Raw genomic sequence first — 11,835 nt, forward strand, 5'->3', positions numbered from 1 at the left:
AAAACGCTAAAGCCAGTTTCTAAAACCGTAAATTTTGTGACGAACCAGAAGCTCAGTGGAGACACGTAGCAGCTTTATCAAAAGGAGCCAGAAAACGCTTTCGGATATCAGAACCGAAAGTGTTGGCTTAAATTTAGCAACAGCAGAGGGCTTTATATCGTTTTTAAAGAATTCGGTGCATTGTAAGCTGTTCAGAAACATATTTGCTGTTTATAAAAGAGATTTAGGAGTTAAAACTTTGAAAAGGATGAAAAAAACGACATCTTACGGTGAACAAAGCTTCCAGATATCGAAACCGAACGTGGTTGTCTGATATCAGCGCTTTCTGGTAGCCAAATACACTTTTTAAAGAATTGTCTGCATGGTCCAATTATTAAAACGCTAAAACCAGTTTCTAAAACCGTAAACTTTGTGACGAATCAGAAGCTCAATGGAGACACGAAGCAGCTTTATCAAAAGGAGCCAAAAAACGCGTTCGGATTTCAAAACCGAAAGTGTTGGCTTTCATTTAGCAATACCAGAGGGTTATATATCAATTTAAAAAGTTTTAGTGCGTTGTAAGCTGTTCGGAAACATAATTGCAGTTTAGGACAAAGATTTAGAAGTTAAATCTTTGAAAAGGAAGAAAAAGGCGACATCGTACGGTGAACAAAGCTTCCAGATATCGAAACCGAACCTGGTTGTCTGATATCAGCGCCGTCTGGTAGCCAAATACACTTTTTAAAGCATTGATTGCACTGTAGAATTATTAAAAAGATAACGCCAGTTTCTAAAACCGTCAAAGTTGCGACAAACCAGAAGCTCAATATAGACATGAAGCAGCTTTATCAAAAGGTGCCAAAAAACGCTTTCAGATTTCAAAACCGAAAGTGTTGGCTTTCATTAGCAATAGCAGAGGGTTATATATTACTTTTAAAAGCTTTGGTGCGTAATAAGCTGTTCAGAAACATACCTGTAGTTTGGAACAAAGATCTAGAAATTAAAACTTTACACACAATGTAAGGCATTGATTGCACTGTAGAATTATTAAAAAGATAAAGCCAGTTTCTAAAAACGTAAAAATTGCGACGAACCAGAAGTTTAATATAGACACGAAGCAGCTTTATCAAAAGGAGCCAAAAAACGCCTTCGAATTTCAAAACCGAAAGTGTTGGCTTTCGTCAGGCAATAGCAGAGGGTTATATATCGCTTCTAAAGACTTCAGTGCAATTCAAGCTGTTCATAAACATATTTGCATTTTAGAACAGAGATTTAGCAGTTAAAGCTTTGTAAAAGATGAAAAAAGCGACATCGTACGGTGAACAAAGCTTCCAGATATCGAAACCGAACCTGGTTGTCTGGTTTCAGCGCCTTCTGGTAGCCAAATGTACGTTTTAAAGCATTAATTGCGCTGTATACTAGCTGTATAATTGTTAAATATATAACACCAGTTTCTAAAACTGCAAACGATGCGACTAATCAGAATCTTGATATTGAAGTTTAACACAATTATCAAAAGGAGCCAAAGGACGCTTTCAGGCTGCTAAACCGTAGGTGTTGGGTTTCATTTAGCAGTAACTGAAGGTGATATATCACTTTAAATAGTTTTGGTGCATTGTAAGCTGTTCAGAAACATACGTGTTGTTTAAACCAAAGAATTAGAAGTAAAACTTTGAAAAAGATGAAAAAGCAACATCGAACAGTGAGCAAAGCTTCCAGATATCGAAACCGAACCTGGTCGTCGAATTAAAGCGCCGTCTGATAGCTCAGTACACTTTATAAAGCATTGATTGCACTGTACAATAATTAAAAAAATAAAGCCAGTTTCTGAAAATTAAAAATGCGACTAACTTGAAGCCTATTATACACATGAAGCAGCTTTATTAAAAGGAGCCCACAAAACGCTTTCATATTTCAAAACCGAAAGTGTTGGCTTTCATTAACAATAACACAGAGTTATATATCACTTTCAAATATTTAGGTTCATTGTAAGTTGTTCACATACTTATAAGTTAAAACTTTCAAAAGGATAAAAAAGCGACATCGTATGGTCAACAAAGCTTCCAGATATCGAAACCGAACCTGGTTGTCTGATTTCAGCGCCTTCTGGTAGCCAAATACACTTTTTAAAGCATTGATTCCACCGTACACTTATTAAAAACATAACGCCCGTTTCTAAAACCGTAAAATTTGCCGCGAACCAGAAGCTCAGTATAGGCATGAAGCATCTTTATCAAAAGGGGCCAAAAAACGCTTTCAGATTTCAAAACCGAAAGTGTTGGCTTTCATTTAGCAGTAACAGAGGGTTATATATAACTTTTAAAGGCTTCGGTGCAATGTAAGCTGCTAAAAAGCATACTTCCAGTTTTTAACAAAGATTTAGTAGTTAGAACTTTGAAAAAGATAAAAAAAGCGACATCGTAGTGGGAACAAAGCTTCCAGATATCGAAACCGAACCTGGCTGTCTGATATCAGCGCCCTTTAGTAGCCAAATAGACTTTTTAAAGCATTGATTGCACTGTAAAATTATTAAACAAATAACGCCACTTTCTAGAAACGCAAAAGTTGTGACTAACCAGAATCTTGATATAGATATTTACGAGAATTCTCAAAAGGAGCGAAAAAACGGTTTCAGATTTCAAAAACGAAAGTTTTTGGCTTTCATTTAGCAGTAACGGAGGGTTATATAACACTTTTCAAGCTTTTTTGTAATGTAAGCTGTTTAGAGACACATTTGCTGTTTAAAATGAAAATTAAGAAGTTAAAATTATAGAATAGTTGAAAAAAGCGACATCGAATGGCGAACTAAGCTTTCAGACATCGAAACCGAACCAGGTCGCCCGATTTCAGCGCAGTCTGGTCGGCCATTACACTTTTTAAAGCATTGATTGCACTGTAGAATTATTAAACGTAAACGGTATGGCCAGAAGCTCGAAATAGAGATTAAACAGCATTATCAATAGAAGCCTACTAAGCGCTTTCAGATTTCAAAACTGAAAGCGGTGGCTTTTATTTAGCAGTATCAGTGGGCAAGTTTCTGGTGCAATGTAAGGCACATTTTCGGAAACATACTCGCTGTTTAAAACAGATAAAAAAGCGATATCGAAGGAAGAACAAAGCTTTCGAATATCGAAACCGTAACTGGTCGTCTGTATTCATGTCGTGGTCGTCTGCTGGCGAAGGCAGCTCACGATACGCCGCGCGGCAAGGAACCCGTGCAGCTCCGATGCATTGCGCATGAAAGCTTTGCAAACACCAGAAAAAGTGCAAAAATTGTAAAAAATGGGGCACGTCCCGAAGCGATACCTTGTCTGTGAGGGTCGCCCCAGCGAAGGACTGTCGATTAATTTCGACCACCTAAGAATCTTGCATTTCACGTAACACACTCGTGCCTTTCGCCTTCATGGGAACGCGCGGCAACGGTATTCAACCCGAGTCGTCGGCTCAGTCGCCGAGCACTCTTCCCATTGAACCGGCGAAACAGGTGTTGTAAAGGTACCGAAATTCCTCCAAGGATTTGAATGATATAAGCTCTCTTCGCTGCCAATCTGCTACAAGAAGTGGTCGCACGTAATGTTAAGCTGTGGCCTGGTACATCAAATATTCAGCTCCGAATAGCGCGAGACCTCTAGGAAATTTTTACTCTAATATATGTTAGAGAAAAATGTAGCAGCCGCGCTGTAACAGTTGCAGCGAGTGACTGAAGCGTGCTAAACCACTCCCTAAACTTCTGTGCGAACAGACGACGCACGCCGGAAAGTTCGCACTTGTATGCTTATTCAAGAATTACCCCGCTTGCCCGAGGGCGCTATAGCAGGGGGTCACAGATTGGCAAAAACACATCTTCGATCGTTTACAGAGCACACTTGAGCCTCCTAAAGTCGATTCCACTGCTGCACCGTTTAAACAAAAAATGAATTCACCGACAAGTTCGCCCTGGTACGGTACTCGCGAATTTTACAAGAATGGCCATCCCGTTTAGAAGTAGCACAACTTTCCCACGTCAAAACATATTTAATTTCTCTACAACTATCGCTGCGTTCGTACCTGCCCGAGACGAATCTTGCTGCCCTAGCTGTTGTGAATTTTTTTCCAATTTGTCAATTAATAATTGCTCTGCAGGGTCCCATACAATACAGGCGCAGTCCATAATGGGACGAATACAGGACAGAAAAGCGGTTTTCTTGAGATTTGTCTGTGAACATCGTAGATTTCGCTGAATGAAATTCAGTGCCCTACCAGCTTTGGTAATCACGTAATCCACATGTGTATTCCGTGAACAGTCGTTCGACACTATAACGCCCAATTATGTGCATGTACGTACATCTCTGGCTCAGCAACACATTATTTATATAATACTGAGTGTGAATTCTGATCTTTTTCGTGAAAAACAAAGATGAACACAGTTTTCCGTATTGAAATACATTTTCCATTTTGTTCGCCAAGGTTGGATATGTCAGTTTGGAGCTAGCAGAACACCGTCACAAGCACATTTAATTTTTCTATACAATATGCAGTCTAATAATAATAATAATAATAATAATAATAATATGCAAACAGACGTACACTGTAAGAGATATTGAGTGACATGTCATTTATATAAATTAAGAACAGGAACGGTCCTAAGAGCGATCCCTGGTGTCACCTCAAGTTGTCAACATGATCTTTAACGTGCACTGACATCGCACAGCACACGGGCGCCTTAGCGTTTTTCCTCCATAAAAACGAAGGAACCCGACCGCGGTGGCTGCGTTTTTATGGAGGAAAAACGCTAAGGCGCCCGTGTGCTGTGCGATGTCAGTGCACGTTAAAGATCCGCAGGTGGTCGAAATTATTCCGGAGCCCTCCACAACGGCACCTCTTCTTCCTCTATTCTTTCACTCCCTCCTTTATCCCTTCCCTTACGGCGCGGTTCAGGTGTCCAACGATATATGAGACAGATACTGCGCCATTTCCTTTCCTTAAAAACCAATTATTATATACACGCTGGCGGCGCTCGAAGAAGTAGTTATGAATTCATGTTATTACAGCCTCGTCGCTTTTTCGCCCTTCATTCGAATACTGAACGTAGAACACGGATATATTAATGCACGTAGAGCATGCTGACCTTTTTTACGACTTCATTCGCGCATATTAACACAGCAAAATCCGAATTCAAGCTTCGCAGCGCCGCAATTCAAGGCAGAGTGCCGTACAAAGCGCACCTCGCCCAACGACCAAGAAGTCGGAACACCCAACATACCTTGCTGCTCGTTCAGGTTGAGCACCACTAAAGTATTTTTTTAATCAGATCAGCCAAGTTAAGTAGCGGTTGCGTTTAGTTTTGCTATTAGTTTGTTCTTTATTATTGGAACTTGAAATAAAACTTCCGCAAGTAGACTGCTTCAAGCAAGTTGGCTTGTCATCTCTCTTGTACAAAAGTATGTATAATATATGGAGAACTAAGAACAAGTTTGCCCATAACAAGAAGTTGTGTGGTTGCACCTGCCCTCTGTTAAGAGTTGCAAAGGTAGTATTTTTCTACAATAACTGCGCCATCGTAAAAAAAAGTTTGTGCTTAATTTTGCTATTAGCTATTTTTTATTACTTCAACATAAAATACCGTTAAGCAGGTAGATTACGGGAGACATTTGTACTCCTGCTGTTAGTAGGGGGGGCTTCAGACATTTGGTCATGTCATTTCTCTTGTTTTTCACTATGTATAACATATGGACAAACAAACACAGATGAGCACATAGCAAGAAGTTGTAAGTTTGCACGTGCCCTCTATTAACAGTTGCAAAGGTAAGCATTGTTTCACATCAAATGCGCCAAAGAAAATAATGCTTGCTTTAATTTTGCCTTCAGTTTTGTTTTATTACAGCAAATAAAAGAATTTTTATAGAAGAAAATTCGCCACCGTAAGTGTTGCTTGCGTTGAATTCTGCTATTAGCTTCTTTCTTATTACTGCTAACTGGAATAAATTTTTCGCGGGCAGATTAACAGGGACGCTTGTACGCACCCCGTAAGTAGGTGTCCAAAATACGGCGGATATTGCGTAATGGCTAATTTTTGTCAAGTTAATTTGGAATTCTGTGTCGTTCCTGCGCTTCCGTTCGCGTGAGCATTTCTTGCAGACGTACGGTTTCGACATTTCTTACCCTAATACTAACGCTCACATCACTGAAAAAGAGGTGTTGTGCGCTCCCTCAAACTGCAGCAACTTCAATGCAACGGAATGCAACATGTTCCGAGTGTTGTCAAGTCGTAAGCAGGGAAAACAGTACGCCGTTGTGATCCGCTACGAGCTCCACGGACAACTCTTGGCTTTGCTTCGAGCATTTTGTTGGTGGTAAACGTTTGAGAGCTTTGTGGAAGTTTGTATATTTGGTTAAGTACGCTGTTTTCTTTCCTTGAAGAGCACCAATTTCTCGCTCGGACAACTTCGGACACAGCCTTTCTCGCATGACGGCGGCAGAACCGCGCGGTCGTTGGTGTGCATATATGTGCTGTTCGGCCTTCGTCACTACAGCTCGACTAGATGTTAAAGGACAGAACGATTCATTGCTCAGGAATTAGTGCTGCATGCGAGTTGCTCGAATTCAGAGCTAACACTTTAGGCCTATGCGATCGCAACCGTCAGCTGCCGAAACGGCGACGCCGGCCTCGACGGCACCGCGGGGTCCCATCCCACGAGCACATTTAGGATTTATGAATCGCTTTATGAGAACATATTTCCCAACATGAGCACACAGCAGGTGTGGAGAAATTATAAGCGAGTTGTTACGTTAAACTTACCCGTCTGTGTGGACCTGTATGTTGCAGTTATGTTTCTCCGCTTCCTTTGTGCGGAGAGGTAGGGTGACAGACAAGCTGATCACTTTACAAAGTGATAAGAATTGTTCACCACATTATTTCCATACCGTGAGGCAGTAAGTTATTCACTTCAGGGTAACCGACCTTAAAATAAATTTATATAGCAGTGAACATAGTCTAGCTGTTTTTCACCTTTCATTGTACAGCATGTAGGAGAATTGACATGCGAGATAAATGTTGTAATACTGAACTGCCGCTGTGCAGCAAAGCAGCATTTGAAAACTGCATAGGTGCTGAACATACATGTGAAGTAGATAAATGTCTGTGTCTATAGCTTACATGTGATGCATGCATGCTTATAGGAATATTGCACTGAATGGTTGACTTATTGATAGGGACGTTGATGATTTCAAGAGGTGCGAAATGCTGCAAGGACGGCAGAGTCCACCTCTGGTGGTTGTTCGGTCAATTAACTGTAAGGATAAAGAGTAATAAGCATGCTATAAAATTGCTAGTTTCAAAAAGCCAAGGAAAACATTTTGTTCACAGACATTCCAAATTTTTTGGCATCACCAGTGTCTTGGGGACGGTTTACCAATGTCAGTTAACGTACAAGCTATGCCGCAGTGTTCACGCCGAAACTAAAACAGGACAGGAATACCTTTTGTTCAACATTGCCCAAGACTTAGTCAAAGGAACTTGTAGAAAATGCTGAAAACAAGTCGGATCAAGCCTCTGTGTTTGCTGGAAAAGCCGTAGCGTGATTTTTTTACTCTGCTATGCTATTTATTTTAATTCACTATTTGTCACTCAGATCTTGTGCATTAAAATCATAGCTTGCTGTGCTGTGTAACTTGTGCCTACAAGAGTTCTTGCATGACAAAGGTTATATCACGTTACTACCCACATGACAAGAAGAGTTTCCAATTAGCAGCCGATGAACTTTCTCACCTTGCAGTTTAACAGTAAAGCTGCCTATGTGAAGAATTAGTTCTGCTTCTGGCTGCAGTCTGCTTTCTGTTCTGTCTTTGTGCCTGACTTTGCTTATGTTGTGGTGCCTGTAGCAAAGTTGTGTGGCAGGCTTTGATGCTTTGTTGTCACTTGGGGTTTTCATCAAGAAAAATACAAGGCAAGCTAATCTTCTGCCTAGCTGCTTGTGTTATTACTTACCTACCTTACCTTGAACACTCGGCATACAATGCTTATGTTTTATATTTCCACATTTCTGTACACATGCATCAACAGCTGAGGTGCCAACCATTGGGGACATCTGTCCGTGCATTGGCTGGTGTTTCTTCTTCGACCAAACTCCTTTGTAACTTATTTTCGTCGCATGAAAAAAGTGTAATAAAGAAAACAACTCACATGAAAAATGCTTACCTTTGTCCATTCACGGACCTTCGCTAAGAACATATATGGGGAAAAGCTCTACGAAGCATGCAATCGCGCCAGAATTAAAATGGACCCTGCTCAGGGATGAAGTGAAGGCGACAGCGAGCAGCTCTGTGCCTGTGCACACTCTGCAGCGCTATTCAACTGAAAGCTCTGCTCAACTTTGATGCAGAATCACCACGCGTTGGCCCACGTGGCCGGTGATATATCGGCCGAGAAAAGGTGGCTGCTGTGGGCGCAACTGGCAAAGGCCAGGTATAATTGGAGAGCCATGGGAGAGGCCTTTGCCCAGTAGCAGTCAGGCTGATGCTGATGACTGGACATCTGATGAAAGTTAACACCACAATGCACAAGGTGAAAAAAATATGTTTGCAGAGCCCAGTGATTCCTTTGCTGTAAGGCAACCGCTATGCACCTGCAGCAGCAACAGGCAGCTCCTTTTAATGCAGCAACATTCCACGTCAGAGAGAAAGGTTTAATGTTTGGAAAGGTGAAGTGGTGACCTGGAAAAAGTCTTCACATATGCTACTCAACCTTGGGGGAACGGGACGAATACAGAGGTGGAGGGTGGTGCCACATTACAGCTTCATGCAGTGCGCAAGACACTTGCTTTATTTGCTTCATGCAAGTTATCTTAATGTGCACATACACATGCATTATCATCCCCGCAGAGGGGCGTCTGCAGCTTGCAGGCATTGGTGAGTGGCGACACCACGGGTTCCCGAGCATCCGCAGGGTCATCCCCGCAAAGGGATGTTGTTGAACAGTGCATCACCACGGACCCGAGCACCTACGCCTAGCCTTGCGTGGCATCGCCGTGTCCGGCGGAAAGGGGATCCTGGTGGTTGAGCCGAGGCCGAGCGTTTGGACCCTTAAGGCCCCTCGCCGGAGGCAACACACCACTTTGGCCCCAGCTTCCTGTAGACGGCACCTCCGACCTGACCTGACTGGGGGAAATCGGCCAGCCACCTTTTCCTGTCCTCCCCTCTATCTTTCACTTTCTTATCTTTTTTCTCACAACTATCCTGTCTTCTCCTCTCAATTAGTTTTTCTTCTTCCTGGCGGCGAGGGTTAACCCTGTGTGAGTAACTACTACCCTGAGTTACTTCAGGTTGGGTTAAAGCGGCGGTGTACAGCTGGCGTGGGCAGGACTTGCTTCCACGTTCCTGTCCCGTCCCCTTGTTGGGCTCCATGGTGGGTGGGTGACCCCGCGGACGAACAACAACCACATTTTATGGCTCCTCCCCATCACAAAATGATTGCCATCCTGAAAAGATGCGTGCATCTCCGGATTTGTAATTTAAATCGTATGTCAGTGCATGTCTGAAACTACTTCACCTTATAAAGTAAAAGATTTTGCAGACAAAAAATCTGATTAAATTTCAGTCTGGCTTCAAGGCCCTTGGGTCACCAGCCAGGCACACTCCACCAACTAGACCATGCAGGCACATTGACTGTACTGAGGTACAAAGGGGGAGGGAGGGTGCTGTTGGCTTCATTTGAAGCTTAATAATCTAATTAGTGCAGTGAACTAGAGATGTGCCAATGAGTGAGAAACCAGTTACAGTAATATTACGTAGGCAAACTGCAGTGTGCAAGAGTTCAAAGACAAGGATGTGGAACCTGTGTTGAGATAATTGTGATACATGTGCAAACATGAATGAAGAACAGTGACCGTGTTTGTGAAGAGAAACAACTGCAGGGAGCCATTAACACTGTCACGTACTGCCCTCAAATGCTGAGCTTAAGTGTCCTCCTACTATATTGGGGAGCGAGACAAGTTCCTATGCTTTATAGGTGTTGCAACTTGTCTGAGTAAGGTGTGTTTTACATGACAGTAAAAAGTTAGTGGAAGCCTGCATTGCCAAAATAATATATTTTCATTACTCTCCCTCATGAATCCTAGAATTCATTATGCAGCCTAATTGCAAATCATTACCTATTGCAACATTACGTATTGAACATTAAGCCTCGTGTACAAAGATAAGAAATTTTTTTGGACAGACCCGCCTTCCATGAACGTTCAACAGTGGTGTTCACGCACATTATTGTTGCTTAATTTGCAGAGAGGAGTACCCAGCAGTCGCCTGTGCTAAACAAAAAAGTGGAAGCACGTACACTGATGGTCCAGTCACACGAAGGGTGTAGAGGATAAATAGGTTGTCTGGGATTTTTTTTAAAGCCACCGAACAACATCCCCGATTTACATGAAGCAAAGTGCAAATGGCTGAGTCAATGAAAATGGCATCTAACACAGTTTGACTGGGAGGTTGATAGCCCAGCACACAAAATTATCAAGGACCCCGAACCCCGAATAGCGAAAAAGATCCTGGACCTGGGAATACCACCTGAGTAACCTAGAAAGATCAATAACAGAGTTGACTACTTTTACTATTACTGTAAATTTCCAGCTGGATTACTGAACTTGATCACACCCTTCCAGCTGCAAAATGCCATGTGTAGCTTTATTATTGAAATTACGTCCAGATGCCCATTACATACTTCAAGTTACCTTCAACTGAATTAATGCACAATTTGTAGATTTTCGTCAGGGGTACAAATTTCAGAAGATGACAACGGGCAGCCTGACAAAACTCTGCCCAAGCCTTGCATTTTCATCTCGAAGATAATGACCATGAAGCAATCGGCTGACTTTTCCCTCAAGAAAATCAGTTCACTGCTGTAGAGCCACATGCAGCATGTGAAAGCGGCAGTCCAAAGCAAGCACACAGACGCAACCAAATGCCATTAAGCAAAGCATATTGCAATCTTACCACACAAGCAGTGCCACACAAGATGTGTTGCGCCCTGAAGACATGCGGTAAATGACTGCAGACGCAGCGACCATGCATGCTGAGCATGTAAACCGCTGGCTCTCCACAAACACCACAGCAAACAGAAAAGCACTGGTGAAAGGATGTCCAGTCAACACTATGACGCTAGGAGGAAAACATTTGGTGCCTTCCTGTCTTTCACTGAAGCACCAAATAAAATGTGCATTGTGTGCAAGCAGAACACGTAAGGAGGCACTACAAGCAACGGCATTTCTTCAATATCACCAAAGCATGTGTTGAAGCACACAGTCAGCAGGTTGGCGGACGGTAGACGGAAAGCACTTGGGACACTTCCTGAAGCAAGAAAAAACTGCAGCACCCGAGACAAAATCAGGGGTGCACTTTGTGACCTAAATTGTGGTGAGGCGAAACCTTTTAGCACGGTGTCGCTGCTTGCGTCTCTGATGTAGGGTGAAGATGTTGATTAAAGACTACACAATTGTTTGCTTCATAACACTTTCGCAATTAGCACGCTTGCTTGCTAAGAGACACAGGAGAGCGTTTGGGTGGCACCCTTCCAGGTCGGCATTCAGGAGGTGTCTGGCAAGAGGAAGCGCTTTTCTCGAACGATGGTGGCACCATTCAATGACGTCACACACATGTGCAGAAGGCTGAAGCGCAGGCATTAAGCACTACTGTTGCTAATTAACTATTTACTATTTAACTGTGAAGACACTTGCCTGCTTACATGGAGGAATGCATGCGAAAGCATGTGTTTTGAGGAAAGGAAAGATTTTTGAGGGAAGGACACAGTAGCTCTCACAACTAGAAATCTCGGTTTACACCTCAACCACGATTGATCGATAGCTATAGTGTGACACTTTCCTGCGAATA

This window comes from Amblyomma americanum, chromosome 9 (assembly GCF_052857255.1).
Source record: "Amblyomma americanum isolate KBUSLIRL-KWMA chromosome 9, ASM5285725v1, whole genome shotgun sequence".
NCBI classification, from domain to species: Eukaryota; Metazoa; Arthropoda; class Arachnida; order Ixodida; family Ixodidae; genus Amblyomma; species Amblyomma americanum.